At 41.8% G+C, this 26779-nt stretch overlaps 2 long non-coding RNA genes across 2 annotated transcripts in view; both read right to left on the bottom strand.

Annotated features, from left to right (window-relative positions):
* LOC126935005 (uncharacterized) overlaps positions 1 to 26779 on the bottom strand; it is a 66244-nt gene that overhangs the window by 13611 nt on the left and 25854 nt on the right. The window contains exon 2 of the long non-coding RNA XR_007719190.1: positions 1946 to 2113. This is a non-coding gene — a long non-coding RNA (uncharacterized LOC126935005). The remainder of the gene's footprint in view (positions 1 to 1945; positions 2114 to 26779) is intronic.
* Positions 6300 to 26779, bottom strand: part of LOC126935006 (uncharacterized) — a 33421-nt gene continuing 12941 nt past the window's right edge. The window contains exons 2-3 of the long non-coding RNA XR_007719191.1: positions 9026 to 9206; positions 6300 to 8360 (exon numbers count right to left, since the gene is read on the bottom strand). This is a non-coding gene — a long non-coding RNA (uncharacterized LOC126935006). The remainder of the gene's footprint in view (positions 8361 to 9025; positions 9207 to 26779) is intronic.

The raw sequence follows: 26779 nt of genomic DNA, 5'->3' as shown, positions 1-26779 counted from the left end.
AACCCATGGCCATGAACCGACTGTGTTTACTCACTTATTCATCCATCGGTTTGTGTTGAGCAAGTCTGGGCCAACCATTTGGGTCCAGCAGGGGATGCAGAGATAAACAGGATGAAGACCCTGCCCCCTAGAAGTTTACTACCTAACAGAAGCCATGACATCACCGTCTCCCTCCTGGAGCTGATCTTCATAGAGCAAGCTCTGGGCACGGTAGTTCCTGCTTCACAGATATTATGTCCTGACTCCAAGCAGATCCACGAGACAAGGACTGAGTGGTCCAGGGTTGCACGGTTTGCCAACACTAAGGTTGGAAGCTGGTTCTCTGCCCAAAGAGCTCGTGCTCTTAGCCATCACTGAACACAAACAGTGAGGTAGGAGTGGGATCAGATGTCCACAGAGGGCTGTGCCCATTCAGAGAAAAGACCTGTCACTCGTCACTTCTGCTGCCACAGTCTCTGTCAGAGGGCTTTGGAGAGCTGTTTCTGGCTGCTCCACCAAAAGCACCTGGCAGCTTTCCTGGGCCAGCTTACAAACAGGGACAAAAAGACACGCCATTTGGATTGGCCCCTGTGTCCAAGAACAGGACATATTTTTCACTCCCTGGCTTCCCAGATACCCCAAGCTCTCTGCCTCCTAAAGGGGAGATAAACATTTCAACTGAGGGAGGCCTTAGAGAGAACCTAGTCAAGTAATTCACTCCCATCCCCTAGTTCCCAGGAAAGGAGATTGAGACTCAAGTGAGCTCACCATGGGCCATAGTCAGAGGCAAGGCAGGACCTCTAGCCCCGGGTCCTGGGCCCCAACCCTCTGATAAACCCCCACCTGGAGCTCACCAGAGAAGTCTTAATACGAAGTCGGACATCTCAAGAGATGGGAGTGACTGGCTTTTATGTGTGCTATCTACTAAGTCAAACCGGGCAACAAGCAGTGATTCAGGGGTCTGAGCTCTTGTCAATCTTGCCTCTTCCCAAGCCTGACACTTGCTAAAACCAGATTCTGAAAACTCTCACTTAAAGGAGATCTCCCTCGGCTGATTAGCTCTCTGCTTTATCCTAACCAACAGTCTTTATTGAACACACTCTGCTAAGCTGAAGGTCTCTGGAGAATCGATTGTACAATCCTTGCTCTCCTATTCACGGCCTAGGTCTCTGGGAACACCTGGACTGGAATTCCCCTAGATGGTCTGGTTTCCACTTTCCCTCTTCTCAACCCCATCAATGAACATGCAGCAATAAGCACCTGGGCATATTTTGAAACTAGCCGGATCTGGCAATCTAGAGAGCGTGTCTGTAACATGAGCTCCCCACTGCCACCAGCTTCCTGAATGAGGACTCAGGGCCATGCATAGCTTCGATTTGGAGAGAATGCCTTACCTAGGGTCATCTTCTTAGCAGGAGAGGTTGTGGAAACAGCAGGCGCCATGACATGACGGGGATGGCTGGGGTGTAGATAACATCCCCGCCTTGAAGAGTAAGCAGGAGATTTACAGGCTTATGAGTCTGGCGCCTGATTCAGCAGAAGCCCTTTGTTTTATTGCACCCTGCGAAATTCAATCATTCCCAGGGAAGGCCTTGCCTCGGAAGGGGGAGATTCAGGCTCTGGTTAAGTTAGGATTAAGTTGCTGATTTCAGCAAATGAAAACCAATGACCGCTGCTTGTCTCCCACTTGTGGGGGGCACCTACCGAGGTAACTCAGCCTCCCCAGTGCCAGGATGAGGGCTTGGATAAGTTCTTGGGGCAGAAGATGCCATTTGGATGCTTTAGGGCACCTCGCCCTTACTTCGTGGACTCTGACATTTCAAAGGGTGAGTTTCCTGCTGGGGCTTATTTTCTTCCTGAGTCGGCACAGAAAGGAGATGAGGGTTGCAGACACGAGCTCGGGTGTCTCAGGAACTCTCCCCCTAGGGCTATCTTGCAGACTTTGCACAGGTGGCAAATCACTTACATGTACAAAGGCATCTCCGTTTTCTTTGAGTAAAGCTTGGAAACATCTCCTGCCACCCGCCCCGCTGCAAGAGTTTGTTCAGTCTTTGTTTATTCCTGCTCAGGACAGGGAGGAAGATGGCTGCTCTCCTTAGGGGTGGTATAAATTTTGGTCTTCAGGTTTCTCCATCTGAAATGCAAATACAACTTAGGCCAATGCCTCATCAAGCAACACATTAGCCTGGCTTAATAACAATCAACTGAGACAAAAAATGAAGCTTAGCATCCACAATAATGATATTATCTATGATCTGTTGAATAATTACTATGTACCAGGCGCTATGCTAAGCTCTCTACAAACAATATCTTTCTTTCCTTTTTTTCTTTCCTTTTAATCCTCACACAGCTCTAAGGCAGGTATTCCATTTTACATTCAGAAAGGTTTAGCAATGCATCTGGAGTTACACACCAAATAAATGCAGAGTCAGGAGTCCAACCCAGGCAGTTGGCCCCCCTCACCCTTTCCTACAGGTGCTTAGGGTTGCAGCAAAAATTAGGAGAAAGAAACAGAAGAGGAAGGAAGATTTTGCTTCAAGGGGAGACGGGAAGGAACAAAAGATAGCTTGATGTGGTTGAACAGTTAATGTCCTTAGAGTCACACAGACCCTTGTTCATACCTCAGATGGAAAAAGTCCTCCCTGCTCTGTGGGAGCTTAGGCTGTAATTCACTTGTCTCTGATTGTCACTTACCTTATCATGGTCCCCTTTTCCCTTAGCACTACAGAAGGTGGCTCAAAAACACTCCCGCTGCTGGTCCCACATCAATGCTGGGAAGCAAATATGATATTATTCCAGTTTCTGAAACAAGGATCCTGAGATTAAGCTGGGATAATGAACAGGCGGATAGTTACCCAGAAAGTGAGGAATAGATTTATCATAATGATAAAATGAATTCAAGACCAGTGTCAAGCAATGGCAGTTCTCAACCCACTCTTCCTGATCTCTCCCTTAGCTTGCTTGCTTGCTTGCTTGCTTGCTTTCTTTCTTTCTTTCTTTCTTTCTTTCTTTCTTTCTTTCTTTCTTTCTTTCTTTCTTTCTTTCTCTCTTTCTTTCTGGTCCAGCTTTATTGAGGTATAATTGACACGTAAACCTCTGCGTAAGGGTTGCTTTCTCTCAGAAGCCTCCCTGACCTTTCACCTCTTTTTACTCTCTTCTAAAAAGCTCATGGTGTATATCACACTGTATTTTAGTACGTACTCAATTGTACCTTTAGAGGCAGGGAATGAGTCTTCTCTACTGTTATGCATTCTGGATCTCATGAACATTGAATGAATGAATGAAAGAATGAATGAATGAGCTTACAATGAGAACTAAAATAACATGGGACACAGAAGACATCCAAGAGATTAGCGTCATTCACTCCCTTGGCAAGAGGTCAGCCTCAACGGAATCACTGCTGAGTGCCTCCCAAAGGTGAAATAACAGCCATCTAGGACAAAGAGACTTTTAAAAGATATTTCCCAGTGTTGGGGACTCTGATTTTTGGTCTAGGGCAGAATTGTGCAGTGACAATGGGGTGCTCAAAATGTTGAGCTTCTCAAAGGCAGCCAGCGTCTTCTTCAGCCTTGCACTTCCCAGTCGTGGGTGAATGGTAAGTTGACCTGAAGAGACGGCATTCCTCCTTAGTCATTGTACGTGCCCACCAGGATGATAATCTCATTCTGAACCAGTGCTGAGGCCATGGCAGCAAAGGTGAGTGACCACAGCTCAGCTGTGACTAGAATAACTACAGCCCAGCCCGATGGTAAAGAGCAGGTGAGTTTGTGGGAAGGATCTGATTCATGGAGCTGTGAGCCCTAGGCCCTGACACTTTCTGAAAAGGAAGAGCCTACAAATAGCATCCCAGGAAGGTGTCGGGGAGGTGAGTGGGGATGGAGGGACAGGACAGAGACAGGCTCTGTTACCACTGCCCTTATGCAAGAGTCCCTGTTATCTTCACACCAACAGAGTGCAATGCTTAATGTTATGTTTCAGCTTTTTAATTTTAGTGCCAATTATACCAGTTATTATTTATTCAGTCTAACCTTTGCACCTCGCACTACAGCGGGTGACTCAAAAACTTCCAGTGGTGGGCCCTACAGCAATGCCATGAAGCAAATATTTATATTATTCTTTTTTACAAATGAAAATCCTGGGATTAAGCTGGGATAATTAACAGGCTGATGGTTACCCAGAAAGTCAGGAATGGATGCGTCAGAATGATAAAATGAATTCGGGACCAGTGTCAAGCAATGGCAGACCTCTTTTCACTCCTGGTCTCTCCCTTAGCTTTCTTTTTTTAAATGTCCAGCTTTATTGAGGTGTATTTGACACATAAAATTTGTATATATTCAAAGTGTACAGCATGATGAGTTGATATACATATTCATTGTGTAATTGTTACCACAATCAAATTAATCAATACTTTCATCACAACACATAGTCACCGTGTGTGTGTGTGTGTGTGCGTGTGCACACATAAAACACACTTAGGAGCTACTCTCTTACCAAGTTTCAAATAAATAGTATTGTATTATTAACTAGAGTCAACGTGCTATACATTAGATCCTCAAAACTTATTCATCTTATAGCTGAAGGTACTTGCCCTTTAACCTACTTCTCCCCATTTCCCCCAAACCCCAAGCCCTAGTGATCACCATTTACTCTCCTTTTGAGGTTCTGACTTTTTTGTTTTTTAGGTTCCTATGTGTTAACTTGACTAGGCTAAGGAATGCCAAGATAGGTGAAAAAACATTATCTCTGGGTATACCTGTGACAGTGTTTCTGGAAGAGATTAGCATTTAAATAAATAAACTGAGCAAAGAAGATCTGCCCCCACCAATGTGGGCGAGCATTATCTATTCCTTAAAGGGCCTGAATAGGACAGAAAAGCAAAAGAAGGGTGAGTTTGCTCTCTCCTCCTTCGGCTGGGATGCCCATATTATGCTGCCCCCCGACAGTGGCACTCCTGGCCTTTGGGCTTCAACTGAACTACACCACTGGCTTTCATGGGCCTCCAGTTTGCAGATAACAGGTCATGGGACTTTTCCACCTCCATAATCATGTGAGCCAATCCCTCATAATAAACCTCCTATGGGTGCCATTTCTCTGGAGAACCCTAACTAATCAACAGAACAACCACTTAAGGACCAGTTTCTCCTCCTCAACTTCATTTCCCTCCCAAATCACTCCTCCCATCCTCCCAGCTAGTTTATCTCCACATCATATGACCCCCTCAACTACTCCACAAGAAATATGTGGCGGAAATACCAAGAAAATGAATAAAGCAGAGATTGTGATGTGTCACCCACTGATCTGAGCTCTCACCAGAACCATGAGAGGTAGGTACTGTCATTCTCCCCATTTTACAGGTGAGGAAATCGAGACTCACAGAGGTTAAGTAATTTGCCCAAGGCCTTTCAGGTGAGGAAGCTTGGAATCAAACCTAGGCGGTCTGGCTTGAGAGTCTGTGTGCATGAGGGAGAGGAGGAGAGGGCAGGGAAGGGGAAAGGGGATGTTGTGTAAACAGGAAAATGAGAATGCTGGTGAGCAGGCAGAGTGGATCCCAGGAAAGGCACTCCTTGCCCTCAGCCTGTCATTTGCATACATCTGTTTCTCGCACTAGCTAGTGTGTTGCCTCTTAGGGAGCATGATGTCAGATGTGTTCTCTCCACCTGCAAGGCAGCAAATGACGTACTCTGTTCTCCAGGTAAACATCAAACCTATTCCCCCGCCTGCCAAGACCAGTGGGTAGAGATGCCTGGCTGCCAGTCTACATATGCGTTCCACAGAGCATGCTGGAAGTGAGCTCAGGCATTGAGCCTCCCAGTCCCCACCTTTCTCCTCCCTACACACACACACACACACACCCCTCACCTTACGACTCTGCCACAAACATCAGCTGCTTCCCCTCAGCAGGGAATGGCAAGGGTCACCCTGTGTCACGAGGACCGCCTTCCTTCCTGCGTCTCTTCCTTACCTGCATTGGCTTTTGACAACCAGGCAGATATATTTCAAGCCACTTTTGTTTTTTACTGAACAAAGAAAAAAAATGTCCCTGTCATTGTTCACTGTGCTGTTGCTTCCTCCTATTAGCTCTGCTAAGATGCACCCAAAGAAAAGAAAATACAAGTGCATACAATTAGCAATGGAAATTATTAATAGGAGCAAGAGATTCAATCCATTCTACAAGTAATTCTGTAGTGATTTTAGTAATTGATAGTAATTAAACACTAATTAATTCATTTCCTAACTAATGTATTTACTGTATTTATGGGTATTCACTTTAATTACACTTGTTTGCATTCCTTGGGTTAAGTAATATGAATTTACTCTCTTTTCTGAAAATATTTATTTGGGCTTCTTTAAGTCATTCTTTGAGAATGTGTGAGAACAAAGACTAATTGCTTCAAATTGCAGCTAAGCACATTGATTTCTCACTTTGGAATGTGGAGCTAATGAAAAGTGAAGCTTTTCTGACTTCTCGGTTGGGCCTTATCTTCTTTCCCCTCATTCTGGTCCAGCTATCTGGCAAACAGTCTCTCTGTTTTGTTCAGAAAAGATCTGAGAATAAGTTGCATGTGGACCTGAAACATCAGGGAATAACAGCCCCAGCTTTGGGCCTCACTTGCAATAAGCAGGATGAGCCCAGAGAGACACGGCAGACATGTGTCTGTTCTTTGGGTTGAGTGGTCACTAGATATCTCAGTGAGATTCCCAGGACTGGAAGCAAAGCGCTAAAGGCCACCCAGCTTTCTTATCTCTCCCTATTGGCCATGTGGTCTGTCTTCAGACACTGCTCCTGAAGGGCACTCTCTTGATATTTCACCTCTGAGCAGCTCCAACTCTTAGAAATCCTTCCTCACACTGAGCCTAAGTCTATCACTTTAAGATGATCTTCCTCCCTGCCCAGCCCCACCCCGACCTGCTCTACTCATAGGACTACAGAGACTAAGTCCAATCTCTAATCTAAAGACCAGCCTGTATGACACCTCACAATTTACATGGTGGCACCAGGCACTCCAATTTGTTTAAGTATTCTCATGTAGAACGTTTTATTCCACAGCATGCTGTTTGCTGAAGGAACTCCAGCCTATTTTCATTCTCCCTAAAACATGTGACGGGTTATGATCTGAGTATCACAACGAAAAATAGAAATGACCTCTTTCAGTCAAGACTCTGTATTTCCTTTAATGACTGCATTAACTTGGGTTGTTCATATAACAATAACTTATTTGAGTTTTTAGCAATAGGCAGCGTGATGAGCATTCCTGAGATCTGTTATGAATGATGGGTAAGTCAAAAGTATAAAAGAGACTCTAGGTTACAGAAAAAGTTTAGAAATTCTAGCTTGGACATCAGCTCTACACAAAGAAGTTTCTCCATTTGGCCCATTTGGCCTTCCATTTTTAAAAAATTTTTGAAATATTTAATTGATAAATAAAGGTAGATTTTATCCAAGGTGTACAATGTGATGATTTGATATACATATACATTGTGTAATGAATGCCACCATCAAATTAATTACACATCTGTCATCACCCATACTGTACAGTAGAGTGCCAGAACTTGTTCATCTTATAACTTAAAGTTTGTACCCTTTAACCAACATCTCCTCAATTATCCCAAGCCCCTGACAACCACTATTCTACTCTCTGCTTCTATGAGTTTGACTTTTTAAAATTCCACATGTAAGTGAGATCGTGTGGTTTTTGTCTTCCTGTTTCTAGCTTATTTCACTTAGTATGATGTCCTCTGGGTTCATTAATGTCTTCAGAAATGACAGGATTTCCTTCCTTTTTATGTCTGAATAATATTCCACTGTATATATGTACCATGATTCCTTATCCATTCATTTGTTGATGGACACTTCGATTGCTCACATATCTTGGCTATTACAAAAAATGATGCAACGAATATGGGGTGCAAATATCTATTTGAGATACTGACTTCATTTCCTTTGATTATGTGTCCAGAAGACCAATTGATGGAACATTTGGCAGTTTTATTTTTAATTTTTTGAAATTCCTTCATAGTGCCTTTTATAATGGCTTTACCAACTTACATTCCCACCAACAGTTTGCCACGATTGTATTTTCTCCTTACCCTCACCAACACTTCTTTCTTGTCTACTTGATAACAGCCATCCTAAATAGTATGAGGTGATATTTCATTGTGGTTTTGACTCACATTTCCCTGATTATAAGTGAGGTTGAGCATAATTTGTTTTATACAAATTATGTTCCACCTCAGACTGCCCAGGAGCAAAATTAGTCAGGGGCCAACAGGAGGCAGAAAACCTGCAGGATGGGGGTGGAAAATATGCCTACAGTCACGATGGTTCTTTTGGCAGCAATGTTGTCCTTTCATTGTGCAAGACTCCAATTCTCCCCTTCATCCTGGGAAGAGAAGGAAGACAAGGTAAGAGAGCAGTGACTGAAACAAGAAGGGACAGGAAAATTGGGGTGGGTCTGTCTTCTGGGAAGTCTGAGATGAATGTCTGTGAAAAATACATGACAATGATAAAAGAGGAAATCTCATATGTACTTAATATCTATACCTCAGGGGCCTCCCCATAATGCCAAGTTCACATGCATCATTTCTTTTTTTCACTATGGGGTAGTGGAAGGGCTAATTGGTCTGGATGAAGAGACAATGAGAAATGAAGGCTCTGCAGCAGGCTCACTGTTCATTCACCAGCCTCTGTAGCCACTGGGGTCCTTCCATCTGATGCCAGAGCCTTACCAGAGGAAGGGAGTGGAAGGCCAGGGAAGGCGAAGTCAGAGGCTTGGGCGAGGAACTGTCCAGCCAGGAAAGTGCTGACTCAGCCCTCACCTCTGAGCACAGAGGGTCCATGGAAGTTGCTGCCAGGACCTAACCTCTGGAAATACACCTTTCCAAGGTGGGCAGGAGGTGGTGGAAATAGCCACACAACCAAATTATTAGAGAATCATTATTGAAGTTTAAGCTGCTAAGAGTTCTGTTGGAGAATGGAGTGGGCCACAGTGATGTAAGAAAGGCCCATTCTAGGCCTAGGGAAACACGTGCTCTTGATAGAGGACACCTGGATACACAAAGGAGCAGGAAGACAGGAGTGATCATAATTTCCTTCCATGGTTGATGGAGCTTCTTCTCCAGCTCCATTCGGATGATAGCCCTTGACTTCCAATTTCCTTATTATTGTTTGGCCCCATAGAAATTACTTCCATTCTATAAAATAATTCCTGCCTGGCTATCTTTTGAAGCTGCAAGAAGAAGGAGATTCTACTATGTAGACGTGAATGTAGCAGTAATATAGATGTGTCTGCATTTTAATAAAAATAGTGTGTGTGTGTGCACAGATACACAAATATGTGTGGTTTGGTCTTATCAGCATTCAGTGTAGAATTTGCATCTGCTAATCAGTTAAGGATCCAGAAAAGAAGCTTTTGATAGAAGAATTCCATTACTAGCCAGCCGTCTGTGAAATACTGTACCTGTTCCATAAAGACAGGCCCGTTTCCATCCCTTACACACACACACACACTCTCTCTCTCTCTCTCATGTGACCTGGGTATGCCACAAGGGAAATCAGCTAAGAATTCATGACAAAGTCCCTGAAGAGGGAAAAAAATCAAGATTCTTTGAATTTAGTTTTTTTATAAACTCGAATGAGATTTCAGGACCAGAATCTTTAACATGTTGTTTTATAATTAAAGAAGGAAGGCAGGAAGGCAGGCAAGGTGAGGAGAGGGAGGGAAGGGAAAGGGAGGGAGGAAAATTGGGAGGAAGGGAGGACTCTTGCAGTCACAGAGGAGTGTGCCTCATTCAATAACTGTTAAATGAAAAATGATAATTACGGGAATAAAGTGCGCATGACCAACACATAGGCCAAATCATCTCATCCTCTTTGCCTGTCTCATCGTCTTTGGAGGAGTGGCATTTAAATATTGACTGGAGTTACATCCCCTGAGCCATTCCTCACTGGGATTGGGTTCTGAGAGTGTAATGTTAACTAAACTTTAAGGAAATGAGAGCCTGAAATAGAAGTGAAATCAAATGCAATATAATGGAGAAAAATGATGAGACACTATTAAGAATTAAGTCCATTATCCTATTTGTTGCTAATTAAGATTCTTTGCCTTGGTTTCTTGTCCCAAATTAGTTCCTCTCCACATTCAGTGTGAGTTGTGTATTTGACTAAATTTAGGTAAGGGGATTCCAAACCCAGAAAAGTAAGCAGTACACAGCCCATCCTATTTAAAAAGAATAATTCAGATGGGTAATAAAGTGCCATCTCCACCATTCGGTATAGTATATGCTGGAACAAACTAAATAATCTGACCAGGCTCCTGCTCAAAATGCATTTCATAATCAAGAGGCTAATTACTTAAAGGCCCTCATTGACATGAGGAAGAACTGGAGCAAAGCAAGTCACCTAGTAATTCCACACCTATTGAAAGACTCGAGGCCTAAAATGAAGCAAGATTAGCTGAACACACCACACAGAATCAAATCAAGGTTCAGAATCCAAGTTCAGGGTTTAAGGAATCAAAATAACAATCAAGAAAACGTTTTGTTGGATATCCATTTGTTCTGATATATGATGATTCTTTTTATTGCTGTCTCCTGATTGACAACTTCATCTCATTTCTTTTCTAGTCTCTACTTATATAATACCTTCCCCCTCAAAACACTCAGATATTCACCCACAGGCATGCATGTGCTTGTGCCCATGTAAACATACCATCTTCATGCACAAAACCAGCTGTTTCTCTTCGTGTATTTCTCTTCTATCCATGTTTGACACTATCAATCATCCTCACCTCTTTGGGTACTGAGACACTATTGCTCTTCTGTTTTCTTCCAACTATGTGGAATTGAATATACAGTAATCTTACTATGTGTGAATTTTAGTCTAAATTGTGTGTGTGTGTGTGTGTGTTCGTGCTCAGGCTAGCGAGAGACAATATACAGATGTGTTTCTACCTCTTTGTTCTCCTTCCTCTTTTCCCTCATCCTGAACATAGATATTTAACTCTGCCAGTCCTTTAATCCTTCTTCTGTAACTTTTCTCATAACAAGGCATTCACTTTTAAGGCTTCCATTAGCCCCTCTATAAATACGATCATCAAATTTAACTTCAATTCTGAAATCAGTCCCGAGTGCCACTTCCAAACGTTCAATTCTTTGCTGAAGTTTTCCATCTAAATGTTCCCACCAGCACGGTAAACTCAACACATGCCAAACTAAAGTCACCTTTCATCCTTTACCCCAATCAAAAAAGAAATAAGCTTTCCAGGCTGTGTTCCTTCTGTGTGTCATGACATCTCCATCATCTCATCTCAAGCCCCAAATGCTTGTCATCGTCTTTCCCTTTTTTGAGCTTTGTCAATGTTGGGTCTTTCATATTTCCTTTACCTACCTCTGCCACTACCCTAATTCACACAATCCTTAGTCATCATCTGGATTACTGTAATAGCTTCTAAACTGCTTTTGATGCCTCTAGTCTTCTACATCTCTAATTTGTTTTACAGATCCCTACAGAGTGATCTTCCTAAAGCACTACTCTGATTATCTTATTCATCTGTCTCAAAACCGTCCCATCTCCTGTTACTCTAGGTCCAAAATTTAAGCTTCCTGAATTTGAACCCAGAGTTCCCCACAATCTAACATAGACAGACTACATCTCTCCCCATCCCTTCACCCAGCCCAGGTGTTTTGGCCGGACGGAACTGCTTGCCATTCACTGTATATCAGCATTTCCAGTTAGGTGCCATTGTCCTTCAGGTTCACTCAACCTGGAAAGCAGTGTCCATTTCCACAGGTTCAAATCCTTTGCTCAAATTCCATCTACTCCTAGGAGTTATCCCTGATATCCAGCTGAAAGCAAGGTTATATCCCTCTGCTCTCATTGTATTTATTCCTTTCCTGACCCTAATCATTTTCTTGTTTTTTCAACTTTTATTTTAGATTAAGTGGGTACATGTGCAGGTTTTTTACCTGGACATATTGAGTGATGCTGAGGTTTGGGGTACAAATGATCCCATTACCCAGGTACTGTGCATAGTGCCCACTAGTTAGTTTTTCAACCTTCTGTCCATCTTGCCCTCCCCCTTTTCATAGTCCCCAATTTCTGTTGTTGCCACATTTGTGTCCATGGGTACCCAATGTTTAGCTCCTTCTGATAAGGGAGAATACGTGTATTTGGTTTCCTGTTTCTGCATTAATTCACTTAGGATAATAACCTCCAGTTGCATCCATGTTGCTGCAAAGGATGTGGTTTCATTTTTTATGTCTGCATAGTATTCCATGATGTATATGCACCATATTTTCCTTATCCAGTACATCATCGATTGGCACCTAGGTTGATTTCATGACTTTACTATTGTGAGTAGTGTGGTGATGAACATATAAGTGCATGTGTCTTTTTGGTATAAATAATTGTATTCTTTTGGATACATACTCAGTAATGGGATTGCTGGGTCAAATGTTTGTTCTGTTTTAAGTTCTTTGAGAAATCTCCAAACTGCTTTTCACCGTGGTTGAACTAATTTACATTCCCACTAACAATGTATAAGCACTCCCTTTTCTCTACTGACTCACCAGAATCTATTGTTTTTAGATCATTTTTTTTTTCTTCTTTTTTGAGATAGATCTTGCTCTGTCACCCAGGCTGAGTGCAGCAGCATGAACATTGCTTACTACAGCCTTGACCCCACTGGCCTCAAGCAACTTTCCTGTCTCAGTTTCTTGTGTAGCTTGGACTATAGGCATGTGCCACCACACCTGGCTATTTTTTTTGGTCAATTTTTATATATTTTTTCTTTTATTGGAAAGATTAAGTCTCATCATGTTGCCCAGGGTGGTTTTGAACTTCTGGAATCAGGTGACCCTCCTGCCTCTGCCTCCCAAAGTGCTGGGTTTACAGGCATGAGCCACTGCACCTGGCCTTGACTTTTCAATAATAGCCATTCTGACTTGTATGAAATAACATCTCATTGTGATTTTGATTTGTGTTCCTCTGATGATTAGTGCTGTACAGCACTTTTTTTTCATATGTTTCTCAACCACTTACATGTTTTCTTTTGAGAAGTGTCTGTTTATGTCATTTACCCATTTTTCCATGATATTATTTGTTTTGTTTTGTTTTGTTTTTTTGCTTGTTGAATTAAGTTCCTTATAGATTCAGGATGTTAGACCTTTGTCAGATGCATAGTCTGCAAGTATTTTCTCTCATTCTTTAGGTTGTCTGTTTATTCTGTTAATAGTTTCTCTTGGTGTGCAGAAGTTATTTTGTTTAATTGGGTGCCACTTGTCAACTTTTGTTTTCATTGAAATTACTTTTGAGGACTTAAACTCTTTCCCAAGGCCAATGTCTAGAATGGTGTTTCCTAGGTTTTCTTTTAGGATTCTCATAGTTTGAGGTCTTACATTTAAATCTTTAATCCATCATGTGTTGATTTTTGTAGATGGTGAAAAGTAAGGGTCCAGTTTCATTCTTTTGTATATGCCTAGCCAGCTATCTCAGCACCATTTATTGAGTGTCTCCTAAAAGAGGAGAGTCCTTTTCTTACTGTTTATTTTTGTTAATAACAGATTGATGTAGGTGTGTGGCTTTATTTCCAGGTTCTCTCTTCTGTTTCATTGGTCTATGTGTCTGTTTTTGTACCAGTATTATGCTGTTTTAATTACTGTAGCTTTATAGTATAGTTTGAAGTAGACTAATATGATGCCTCTGGCTTTGTTCTTTTTACTTAGGGTAGCTTTGGCTATTCAGGCCCTTTTTTTGGTTCCATATCAATTTTAGGATAGTTTTTTTCTAGTGCTGTAAAAAACGTTAGTAGTTTGATAGGAATAGCATTGCATCTGTATTTCACTTTGGGCAGGATGTCCATTTTAATGATACTGATTCTTCCAATTCATGAACATGGAATGTAATGTTTTTCCATTTGTTTGTGTCATCTATGATTTATTTCAGCAGTGTTATGGATATTTTATCTCCTTGATTAGTTACATTTCTAGGTATTTTATTTTTTGTGTGGCTATTGTAAATTACATTGCATTCTTGATTTGGTTTTCATCTTGAATGTTATTGATGTATAGAAATGCTACTGATTTTTGTACATGGATTTTGTATCCTGAAACTTTATTGATGGCATTTATTAGTTCCTGGAGATCTTTGACAAAGTCTTCAGGGTTTTCTAGGTATAGGATTATATCATCCATGAGGAGAGATAGCTTGACTTCTTTTTCTTATTTGGATGCCTTTTCTTTCTTTCTCTTGCCTGATTGCACTGGCTAGCACTTCCAGTGCTATGTTGAATAGGAGTGGTGAAGTAGGCATTCTTGTCTTGTTCCAGTTCTCAAGGGGAATGCTTCCAGGTTTTGCCCATTCCGTACGATGTTGGCTGTGGGTTTTTCATTGACGGCTCTTATGATGGTGAGGTAAGTTTCTTCAACGCCTCGTTTCTTGAGGGTTTTTATCATGATGGGATGCTGGATTTTATTGAGAGTTTTTTCCATATCTATTGAGATGATCATATGGTTTTTGTTTTTAATTCTTTTTATTTAGTGAATCACACTTATTGATTTATGTATATTGAACTGACCTTGCATACCAGGAATAAAGCCTACTTGATCATGGTAAATTAACTTCTTGGTATGCTGTTGAATTCAGTTTGCTAGTATTTTGTTGATCATATCTACATCCATGTTCATCAGGGATATTGTAGTTTGTTGTTGTTGTTGCTGTTTCTTTTCCAGGTTTTGGTATCAGGGTGATGTCAGCTTTATAGAATTAGGGTGGAGCACCTCCTCATTGATTTCTTGAAATAGTTGCAATAGAATTGGTACCAGATTTTCTTTCTATGTCTGATAGAATTAGGCTATAAATCCATCTGGTCCAAGACTTTTCACTGGTAGGTTTTTAAATACTGATTCCATTTTGGAGCTCCATGTTAATCTGTTCAATGTTTTAATTTATTCCTGATTCCATCTTGGGAGAGTATGTGTTTCCAGGAATTTATTGATTTCCTTTAGATTTTTTAATCTCTCTGCTTAGAGATGTTCATAGGACTCTCTGAGTATCTTTAGTATGTCCGTGGGATCAGTTGTATTATCACCTTTGTGTTTCCATTTGAGCTTATTTGGATCTTCTCTCCTTTTTTCTTTGTTAATCTAGCTATTGGTCTAGTGGTTTGGCTTATCTTTACAAAAAAAAAAAAAAATAACTTTTGGTTTCACTAATTTTCCTTGCTAGCTTTGGGGTTAGTTTGTTCTTGTTTTTCCAGTGTCTCTAGGTGTGATGTTAGATTGTTAATTTGAGATTTTTCTAGCTTTTTGAAGTAGGCACTTATTCTTCTTTCCAAACTGCATTTGCTGCATCCCAGAGATTTTGGTTTGTTGTATCTCTGTTTTTATTTATTTCAAAGTTTTTTTTAAAATTTCTATCTTAATTACATTGTTTACCCAAAAGTCATTCAGGAGTAAGTTGTTTAATTTCCAGATACTTGTATAGTTTTGAGAGATATTCTTGGTATTGGTTTCTATTTTTATTCCACTGTGGTCCACGAGTAGAGTTGGTGTGATTTTTTAAATTTTTTGTGACTGCTTTATGGCCAAGCCTGTGGTCAACCTTGCAGTATGTTCTGTGTGCAGATGAGAGAAATATATATTATGTAGTTGATGGGTGGAGTATTCTGTAGGTGTCTATTATGTACAACTGGTCAAGTGTCAAGTTTAGAATTTCTTTGTTAGTTTCTTGTCTCAATAATATGTCTAATGCTGTCAGCAGGGTGTTGAAGTCTCCCACTATTATTGTGTGGCTATCTAAGTCTTTTCGTAAGTCTATAAGTTTTTTATTTTCTATTTTTTATTTCAGTAGTTTTGGGGGAACAGGTGGTGTTTGGTTGCATGAATAAGTTCTTTAGTGGTGATTTCTGAGATTTTGATGCACCCATCACCCACATAGTGTATACTGTACCCAGTGTGTAGTCTTTTATCTCTTACCCTCTCCTCTCCTTTCCCCGAAGTCCCCAAAGTCCACTGTGTCATTCTTATGCCTTCACGTCCTCAGAGCTTAGCTCCCAATTATGAGTGAGAACATATAATGTTTGGTTTTCCATTCCTGAGTTACGTCACTTAAAATAATAGTCTCTAATTCCATCCATCTTGCCGTGAATGCCATTATTTTGTTTCTTTTTTATGGCTGAATAGTATTTCATGGTGTGTGTGTGTGTTTGTGTGTGTGTGTGTGTGTCACATTTTCTTTATCCATGCTTTGATTGATGGGCATTAGGGCTGGTTCCATATTTTTGCAATTGCAAATTGTGCTACTATAAACATGCATGTGCAAGTATCTTTTTCATATAATGACTTCTTTTCCTCTGGGTAAATAGATACCCAGTAGTGGGATTGCTGGATCAAATGGTAGAATTACTTTTGGTTCTTTAAGGAATCTCCACACCATTTGCTATAGTGGTTATACTAGTTTACTTTGCCACAAACAGTGTAAAAGTGTTCCTTTTCACCACACCCACACCAATATCTACTATTTTTTTATTTTTTGATTATGGCCATTCTTGCAGGAGTGAGGTGGTATCGCATTATAGTTTTGATTTGCATTTCCCTTATAATTAGTGATGTTGGACATTTTTCCATATGCTTCTTGGCCATTTATATATCTTTTTTTGGGAAGTATTTATTCATGCCCTTAGCCCACTATTTGGTAGGACCCTTCGGTTTTGTTTCTTGCTAATTTATTTGAGTTCTTTGTCGATTCTGGAAATTAGTCCTTCGTTGGATGTATAGATTGTGAATATTTTTCTCCCATTCTTTGGGTTGTCTGTTAACTCTGCTGACACTTTTGCTGTGCAGGAGCTTTTTAGTTTAATTAAGTGCCACCTATTTATCTTTGTTTTTGTTGCATTTGCTTTTGTGTTCTTGGTCATGAAGTCTTTACCTAAGCCAATGTCTAGAAGGGTTTTTTTGATGTTATCTTCTAGAATTTTTATGGTTTCAGGTCTTAGATTTAAGTCTTTGATCCAGCTTGAGTTGATTATTGTATAAGGTGAGAGATGAGGATCCAGTTTTATTCTTCTATATGTGGCTTGCCAACTATCCGAGCATCATTTCTTGAATAGGGTGTCCTTTCCCCACTTTATGTTTTTGTTTGCTTTGTCAAAGATTAGTTGGCTGTGTTTGGCTTTATTTCTGGGTTCTCTATTCTGTTCCATTGGTCTATGTGCCTGTTTTTATCCCAGTACTACGCTGTTTTGGTGACTATGGCCTTATAGTAGAGTCTGAAGTCTGGTAATGTGATGCCTCTAGGTTTTTTTCTTTTTGTTTAGTCTTGTTTTGGCTATGCAGGATCTTTTTTGGTTCCATATAAATTTTAGGATTTTTTTTCTAGTTCTGTGAAAAATGATGGTGGTATTTTGATGGGAATTGCATTTAGTTTGTAGATTTATTTTCACAGTACTGTATGGTCCTTTTCACAACATTAATTCTATTCATCCATGAGCATAGGATGTGTTTCCATTTGTTTGTATTGTCTATGATTTCTTTCAGCAGTGTTTTGTAGTATTCTTTCTAGAGGTCTTTCACCTCCTTGGTTAGGTATATTCCTAAGCTTTTTTGTTTTTGTTTTTTGGTGGGTTTTTATTTGCAGCTATTATAAAAGGGGTCAAGTTCTTGATTTGATTCTCAGCTTGGTTGTTAATGGGGTATAGCAGAGCTACTGTTCCGTGTACATTAATTTTGTATCCTAAAACTTTGCTGAATTCATTTACCAGTTCTAGAAGCTTTATGGATGAGTCATTAATGTTTTCTGGGTATACAAACATATCATCAGCAAACAGCGACAGTTTGACTTCCTCTTTACTAATTTAGATACTCTTTATTTCATTCTCTTGTCTGATTGCTCTGGCTGAGTCTTCCAGTAATATGTTGAATAGAAGTGGTGAAAGTGAGCATCCTTGTCTTGTTCCAGTTCTCAGGGGGAATGTTTTCAACATTTCCCTGTTCAGTATAGTGTTGGTTGTGGGTTTGCCACAGATGTCTTTTATTACCTTAAGGTATGTCCCTTCTATGCTGATTTTGCTGAGGGTTTTAATCATAAAGGGAGGCTAGATTTTGTCAGATTCTTTTTCTGCATGTATTGGGATGATCATGTGATTTTTGTTTTTAATTCTGCTTATGTGGCATATTATATTTATTGACTTGCAGATGTTAAACCATTACTGCATCACGGTTATGAAACCCAATTGATCGTGGTGGATTTTCTTTTTGATATGCTGTTGGATTCAGTTAACTACTATTTTGTTGAGGATTTTTGCATCTATGTTCTTCAGAGATATGGGTCTGTAGTTTTCCTTTTTTGTTATGTCCTTCCCTGGTTTTCTCTACCCTGTGGAATAGTGTCAATAGGATTGGTACTAATTCTTCTTTGAATGTCTGATAGAATTTAACTGTGAATCCGTCTGGTCCTAGACTTCTTTTGTTGGCAATTTTTCAATTACAATTTCAATTTTGCTGCTTATTGTTGGTCTCTTCCAACTTTCCACGTATTCCTGGTTTGATCTAGGATGGTTGTATACTTCCAGGAGTTTATCCATCTCCTCTAGGTTTTGTAGTTTATGTACATAAAGGTGTTCATGGTAGCCTTGAATAATCTTTTGTATTTTGGTGGTATCAGTAGTAATATCTCTTCTTTCATTTTTAATTGAGTTTATTTGAGTCTTCTCTCTTCTTTTCTTGGTTAATCTCACTAATAGTCTACCAATTTTATTTATCTTTTCAAAGAACCACCTCTTTGTATTTAAAAAAAAATGTGAATGCTCCAATGTTGGGTACATATATATTTGGAATAGTTATGTGTTCTTGTTAAATGTAACCATTTATCATTATGGGTCCCTGATCTCACTGTCCTTTTTTAATGTGGTCGCTTTAAAGGCTGTTTTATCTGATATAAGAATAGACCCCTTGTAATTTTTTTTTCTTTTTGCATGATAGAGCTTTCTTCAACCCTTACTTTGAGCCTGTGGGGTGTCAGTACTTGTGAGATGGCTGTCCTGAAGACAGCAGATGAACAGGTCATGTTTTTTTAGCCAACTTGCCACTCTGTGCCTTTTGAATTAGGTGTTTAGATCGTTTACTTTCAAGGTTAATGTTGATATGTGAGGTTTTGGTCTTATAAAGTTATTAACTGATCGCTTTGTAGTTTCTGTTGTGTGGTTTCTTTATAGGGTCTGCAAGCTATGCACTAAGTGTGTTTTTGTGGTAGCAGATTTCTTTTCTTTTTATATTTAGAACTCCCTTAGGGATCTCTTGTTAGACTAGTCTAGTGGTAACAAATTCCCTTAGTGCTTGCTTGTCTGGATACACTTTTATTTCTCCAAGAATCAAAAATTCTTGATTGGAATTTCTTTTCTTTAGAAAGCTAAAAATAGGCCTCCCATCTCTCCTGACTTGCAAGGTTTCTGTTGAGAAGTCAACTGTTATCCTGCTGGGGTTCTTTTTCCATGTGATCTGACCTTTATCTGTAGTTGCCTTTCAGATTTTTTCCTTTAGCATTAACCTGGTGACTATATGCCTTAGCGATGTTCATTTTGTGTTGCATCTCATAAGTCTTCTCTGGATTTCTTGTATCTAGATGTCTACCTCTTTAGCAAGATTAGGAAAATTTTCTTCAATTATTTTCTCAAATATGTTTTCAAGGTTATTTGCTTTTTCTCCTTCTCTCTCAAAGATTTTGTTTTAAAAAAATTCTCTGTATTTTTGTCTGGCTGAGTTAGTTCAAAAGACTGGTCTTCAAGGTCTGAAATTCTTTCTTCTGCTTAGTCCTTTCTATTGATAAAGCTTTACATTGTATTTCAAAATTCCTTTAGTTTTTCTATTCCAGAAGCTCTGATTGATTTTTCACATGTTTATCTCTTCTTTCCTTTGCTGGATTGCTTTGGAAGTTTCTTTGTGTTGATTTTCAAACTTGTCTTGTATCTCATTGATCTTTCTTGCAATCTATGCTTTGAATCGTTTATCTGTCATTTCTGAGTTTCCATTTGGTTTGGAATCATTGCTGGAGAGATAGATAGTGTGATTCTTTGGTGGTGTTACTACATTCAGAGTTTTCATGATGCCCGAATTCTTGCACTGGCTTCTTCTCATCTGCAGATACTGGTACTTCTAATTTTTGTAATTATTTTTGTGCAGATAGGATTTTTTTTTCTTTTTCTTTCTTTCCCTAGAGTATTATTTTTTTCCTTCCTTTTCCTTTTCCCCCCTCCTAGGGGGAGTGACTGTAGAGAATGCTGGGTAGGGTCTTTTGGCTTTGCTTCTATAGCCCTACATATTTCTTTTGGCAGGTTTTGTATTGGGCTATGCCATTTAACCTATAAGCCAATATACGGCACTTATAGATATGAGCCTGCTATGGCCAATATGGCTGGGGATATACTTTATTCTTGTTTTCTGACAGAAGATCTCTGTTGCCTCTGGGCTGACTCATGGAATGCACAGTGGTCTGAGCCCCCTACTCAACCCCAGGGAGGGCAGGGGCCACAAAAGACAGGGCCAGACTGGGCAGGTCCACCTACATCAGGTCTCCTGATGGCAGGCACAAGCACCAGCACTGAGGGAGAATCCAGTGGGTGGCCACTAAATGCCTAGAGGTGTACCTATGCTTGGAGCTGAGAAACCTCCTCAGCACCAAGGTCTCTGCATGGGGATGGGGGCAGCCTAAACCCCATGAGAGTAGGTGATCCAGATGCCTGAGGATCTGCCTGGACATGGAGCACAGAGGGCCCCTGCAGCAAGATCTCTGCACTGAAGGGTTGGAGCGACTCAGGCTGCTGATGCAGTCAAGCAGATGTTTCAAATGCCTGGAGATCTGCCTGGATGTGGAGCAGAGAGGGACACCCCACCCTATACCAAGATCACCACACAGGAAGGGAAGGATGGGTCAGGCTGCTGATCTAGGTGAGGGGGTGCTTCAAATGCCTGGAGATCTGCCTGGGCATGGGGCAGAGAAAGCCCTGCTGCACCGTGATCCATGCCCAGGAATGGTAGAGTGGTTCAGGCTGCTGGTCCAAGCAAGTGGGTGTTCCAAATGCCTGGAGATCTGCCTGAGGGTGAGGTGGAGAGGGCCCCATGCACCACGATCTTAGGGGAGTAGGCTGGGGCACCTAGCAATGTCACATGCAGACTGGTTCCAGGTTGCCAAACTGGCCCTGGCTGCAAGTCGCACCACCCAGGAGAAACTGCAGCTCTAGTAGCTCTCCTCCCACCCCCAGTTGCTATGGGAGAAGAGGACAACTCCAGCACCTACTGCTGAAGCACCTTCCACAGTTCTGGCTGTGGAGCCTCCTATCCTGCTAAAGAGCAGGTGATCCAGTCTCTGGCCCGAGACTAAAATGCCTGCATGGCCTTGCTGCTAAGTCACCAAAGAATGACTGACTTGTTATGCTCCTGGATTAAAAATGGCATCCTGCTCTCAGTCCCGCTCTGGAAAAATGCCTGCAGCTTTTCCCAGTGTCTTTCCCTCACAGCCTCTCCAAGCCTCTCCCCAAGTTAGTTCCAGGGCTTGGAAGAAACAAAAGTGCCCCCCCAACCCCTTAGCCTGGGTTCCTTGGATCCCCAGTGGGAAGGTGAGTCACAGATGGAGGCTCTTTTCCTCTCTTGTGTACTAGGCTTCATCCACTTTTATCAGCCAGTCACTTTTATTTTGGGGGCTGTTTGCCAGTGTTCTCCTCCCTGGGATCTGGGATGTCCTTCATGATTCCAGTGGATTCTCATTTTCTGTCTTGAATTAAAGCTCACATGGCTGATCTTTATGTACTTTCTTGCTATTTCCAAGTGGCTGAGGCATGCTAAAAGCCTCTAAACCACAACCTTGGGAGGAAAAAACCTCAACTTTGTATGAAAGTTGCATGGTATTATCTCATCCCCTTTAGGAGACTGAAAGCCCTTGAAAGCAGAGCCTGTATCTGTATGTGACACACAACACTTGAACACATTAGTGCTTAATATGTACTGAATGAGCACATACTAATGCATGCATGGACTCATATACTTGTATGAGTACCATACCTTGCTCACTAAACATACAGTCATTCATGGAGACAAAAGCATAAATAAATCACCATATAAATCAATCACTTAACCATGCATTTACAATGTGCTCATGGTAAGAGCCGTGCATTTGTAACTGCATGCCCATGTGTATTGATGCTTGAAAAAAAAGAAAAATGAACCTTTTGAACAAATGGGCAATGACTCTCTCTCTCTCTCTGAGTGCTTCAAGTCATCCTAACACGGGCGCCTCTATGAAAGAAAATGAAAACCCTGGTGTTGCTCTGAAAAGGCCAGGTCAGATGAAAGAGCTGCTGGGACTGGAAGAAATCCATATGCACTGGCTACATCTGAGGACTGGGGCCAAGACAGGCTGCCACTGATGGGGTAAAGAAACCCAAGCTAAGAATGTGCTTAGAGGGAAGAGAAGTAAACTACAGACAATTCCAGAATGACTCTAAATGGCAAACATCCTCCCAAATATACAGCAAACAACAGTGACATGGCTGATGTGTAGAGCTGTGTGTGTGTGCTTGTGTGTGTGTGTGTGTGTGTGTGTGTGTGTGTATTCAGGGTGGAGAGGAATACGAGAATGAATGAATGAAAGAATTCAGGGCACCCTGATAAATTCCCCCAGGGATAAAATCCAAAGCATCTGCTTCTAAGAGATAAACAGAAATCTCTGCTCCTCAGAGGCATGGCCAGTGGCTGAGCACAGAGCTAATCTCCTCTGCACTGGGTCCCAGGCACCGCGGCAAATGTGTGTCAAAAAAAAAAAAAAAAAAAAAATGGAGGGAAAAAAGAGAATCTCACTAAAGGCAGTTATGTGAATTCAAATATTCTTTGCAGTTTGGATGAAAGCAACCAAAATTGATGTTGTTTCAAAAAGACTAGAGGCGCCAGAGCAGAGAAATAGATTAATTTTGGCTGTGGAGATGAAGAGGACTCCCTGGCTAACAGGGTGGGGCCCGGCCAGCTGCCAATGAGCATGAAAATGCTGTGCGTTTTCCAAGCACTATGTGCTCCTCCTTGTGCTTTCCCATTTATTGTGCCGTTTGATCTTCCAAGCACCAAGGTGAGTAAGCAGTACTGGGGTTGTTACTCCTCTGCCATGGAATTTAGCCAGTGCCCAATATCCCCCCAGCCTGGAATCCATCTCCATTATGACCAGTCTGTGACTTCAGGGCAGTGCTTCTCAAGCTTTTATGTAAACATCACCTGGAGTATGCACATATTGAAATTCAGATTCCAACTCCACAAGTGTGGGATAGGGCCTGGGATTCTGCATTCTAACATGCTCCCAAATGAGCCCCTTATAGGTGTGGAATCATGTAGCTTTGGACACCATATCCATGAGTGCTGGGTTTCCATAAAAGTCAGGTTATAAGCTCTTCATTTGGCCAGACATTTTTTAAGCTACTAAAATCCTAGGCCAGATGTCACAAGTAGATTCCAGTCAGGACTGAGTGGTCTTTAGCTCCCAGATGCATAATCACCTGCGGGAGACACCTTCCCAATCCCAACTTAGGACCCTGGAAAAGTCCCAGCCCCTCTCTGGATTTCCATTTCTCCATTTGTACAAAATCAAAGCACATCCTCTCCTAGGCCCCACATGAAGAAGCCCAGTGAGGATTTCTTGTTTGGATTTATTTGACTGCGGTGAAGCCCCCCAAAAGGTCCTGGAACACTGAGACTCCATAGAGAGTTCATTCCCATCAACATACAAGGAAAACGTGAAGAACCTCAACATACTCCATCACCATCTTTGCCCCCCACCCAGGGTGGGAGAACAGGCACGTTACCACCATCCAGTCTTTCCCAAGAATTACGGAATGCCAAAGGAGGATCTTACTCGGCATCCCAGAGCAAGGTAAAGATCAATCCCAATGCCCTGATTTGTGACCCTACACAACAGCATTAAGAGTACAGAGAAGGTCCACTCCAGACCCTGTTTGCCTGGGTATCACCAGGGAAGGCTGCAGAACAGCAAAGCTTTGCTGCCTGATCCTTCCTCTGGAAGCTTCATCCCAGAGGGGCACCCACTAGGTGCCAGCCAGAGCTCTCCTGTATGAGGTGTCTGTCAACCCCTGCTGGGAGGTGTCCCCCAGTCTGGAGGCACAGGGATCAGGGGCCTACTTGAGGAGGCAGTCTGTCCCTTAGCAGAGCTCGAGTGCTGTGCTGGGAGATGGGCTCAAAACCACGATGAGATATCATCTCATGCCAGTTAGAATGGCAATCATTAAAAAGTCAGGAAACAACAGATTCTAGAGAGGATGTGGAGAAATAGGAACACTTCTACACTGTTGGTGGGAGTGTAAATTAGTTCAACCATTGTGGAAGACAGAGTGTTGATTCCTTAAGGATCTAGAACCAGAAATACCAATTGACCCAGCAATCCCATTACTGAGTATATACCCAGAGGATTATAAATCATCTTACTATAAAGACACATGGCACACGTATGTTTATTGCAGCACTATTCACAATAGCAAAGGCTTGGAACCAACCCAAATCGCCATCAATGATAGACTGGATAAAGAAAATGTAGTACATATACACCATGAAATACTACGCACCATACAAAATGATGAGTTCATGTCCTTTGCAGGGACATGGACGAAGATAGAAGCCATCATTCTCAGCAAACTAACACAGGAACAGAAAACCAAACACTGCATGTTCTTACTCATAAGTGGGAGCTGAACAATGAGAACACATGGACACAGGGAGGGGAACATCACACACTGGGGCCTGTCAGCTGATGGGGGACTAGGGGAGGGATAGCACTAGGAGAAATGCCTAATTTAGATGATGGATTGATGGGTGCAGCCAACCACGATGGCATGTGTACACTTGTATAACAAACCTTCATATTCTTCACATGTATCCAAGAACTTAAGTATAATTTTTTAAGAAAGAAGAGTACAGAGGAAAGGCCAGTTCCCATCTAGCCCCCTGACTGACTAAGCACAATGCTTGCATTCCACATTAAAGCATATTCTACTAAGTCCTTTTCACCCTCAGAAATGTCTTTCTCCAACTATAAACATTCCTGGGAGGACTGTTTAATATCTTTGAACCTTAATCATTTAACAAGATCAAGGGAATTTATGTATTAGATTTCTTGTAACAACCAGCTGACACAAAGACATTCCCAGAACAGGGTGAGGGACAGGTACAAGCAGTAAGAGCGGACCCCTAAAAGCACCCATGAGAAGTCACCAAAGACTACCATTGCCTACTTCTCCGCTTTGCATAAAACCAGACCTGTTTCTACGTTTCCACCAATACTGCCCGAGAAGCCCTGAGTCTCTGGATGGTCTTCAGAATTCACAGAGATGCCCTGTTCAGCCACAGCCTTTCTTCTGCCCCGCCCCACCCATGATAAGGATGAGCTATGCTTGTTCCAGCTGTGCAGGAGACTCCCTGCTGTTTCAAAGCACGTGGCTTGGGAATGAGGAGATGCAGTTCCCTGATGCTGCAGCTCAGCACTGCACAGGCACCCCTCATGCAGCCTGTTCTCAGCGGGCCCACTGAGAAGACGAAGAATGAGAACTCCAACATCCTGATTCCCCACTCCAGGGCCCACTGCCTTGGCCTCAGAGCCAGCCCCAGATGCCCTTCAGAGACTGCGAACCTCCAGGAAAAATTAAATCCTCACAAAACACCCTTTAATTTTATCCACTTGCCTTAATGAAGGTTCTGGTATTAATGACCTCGGAGGCTTTTTGTCTGACAGTTCTGCTAGTAACTAAACCCTGTGCTATTTCCCCCGCCCAACAGCCTGAAATCTCAAGCGTCGCCTCTAATCTTATTTTCTATTTCTGGGCTATATTGCATTAGCACCTTTTTATTTCTCCTGGCATGTTTGACAGTGAGTTCAGGCTAGTGAGAATCATCTCTTTGTGCTGGCAAATAGGGATTGCATCGGCTGTTTGAGAATAATGACTTATAGTTAAAATTACCCCCAGGATGTCATAATTACATGGTTGCAGCTTTCTTCTTTGACAAGTTGGAGAGGCGGAGTTCAGGTGGCCTACGGGAAGCTGCTTGGGGTGGAGGAGAAAGATGGATAAACAAATGTGTACCCAGAGCGCCCAGGAAGCTTGAGGACCTAGAACAGAGGCTGAGGCTGTGGCATGCTGTGAGCAGGCAGGAAGGAGCTATTCAGCCCTATCTGCCCACCTCCTGCACACACACACGCACACACACACTCCTTCTGCCCACCCAGAGTTAAAATGAAAGGGCCACCACACTAGCTTCACTGAGGGTGGCATGATTTTCAGGATCCCCCAGACTCCCCAAAACCATGAACGTCACACTCTATGGGCTTTACTGCAGCATCTGAAATTTACAAATGAAACATCCCTTTGTCCTAACTCATTAAACAAAGGTCTCCACTGAAGCCAAGCATTATTTGGGAGATTTGGGAGGGGTTTCATCATTAACATTAACAGTCGGTTAGGTTAACTCATGGTATTCTGAGACCAATGTTTTCACGTTGGCTTTTAGGAGTGAAATAAACATTCTTTTCTGTGAACCGCACGGCAGAAGACAGTGGGTACATGGCGCTGCGGATGAAACTCTGCCCACTCAGCTCCCACCTCACCCCACCCCACCCTGGGCACTTCCAATCGGGGAGGCTGCTGGGGTTCTGGCCTGACAACCATGCTGTCTAAGCTTGTAGCAGGGCACGGGGGGAGAGCTATGGAATTGATGAGTTTTGATATCCAGAGACTAGGAAAGGCAAATGTTGAAATGCTGATTCCTG

This window comes from Macaca thibetana, chromosome 14, assembly GCF_024542745.1.
Source record: "Macaca thibetana thibetana isolate TM-01 chromosome 14, ASM2454274v1, whole genome shotgun sequence".
NCBI lineage: Eukaryota > Metazoa > Chordata > Mammalia > Primates > Cercopithecidae > Macaca > Macaca thibetana.
The sequence above is the reverse complement of the archived record's forward strand: the minus strand, read 5'-3'. Positions and strand labels throughout refer to the sequence as shown.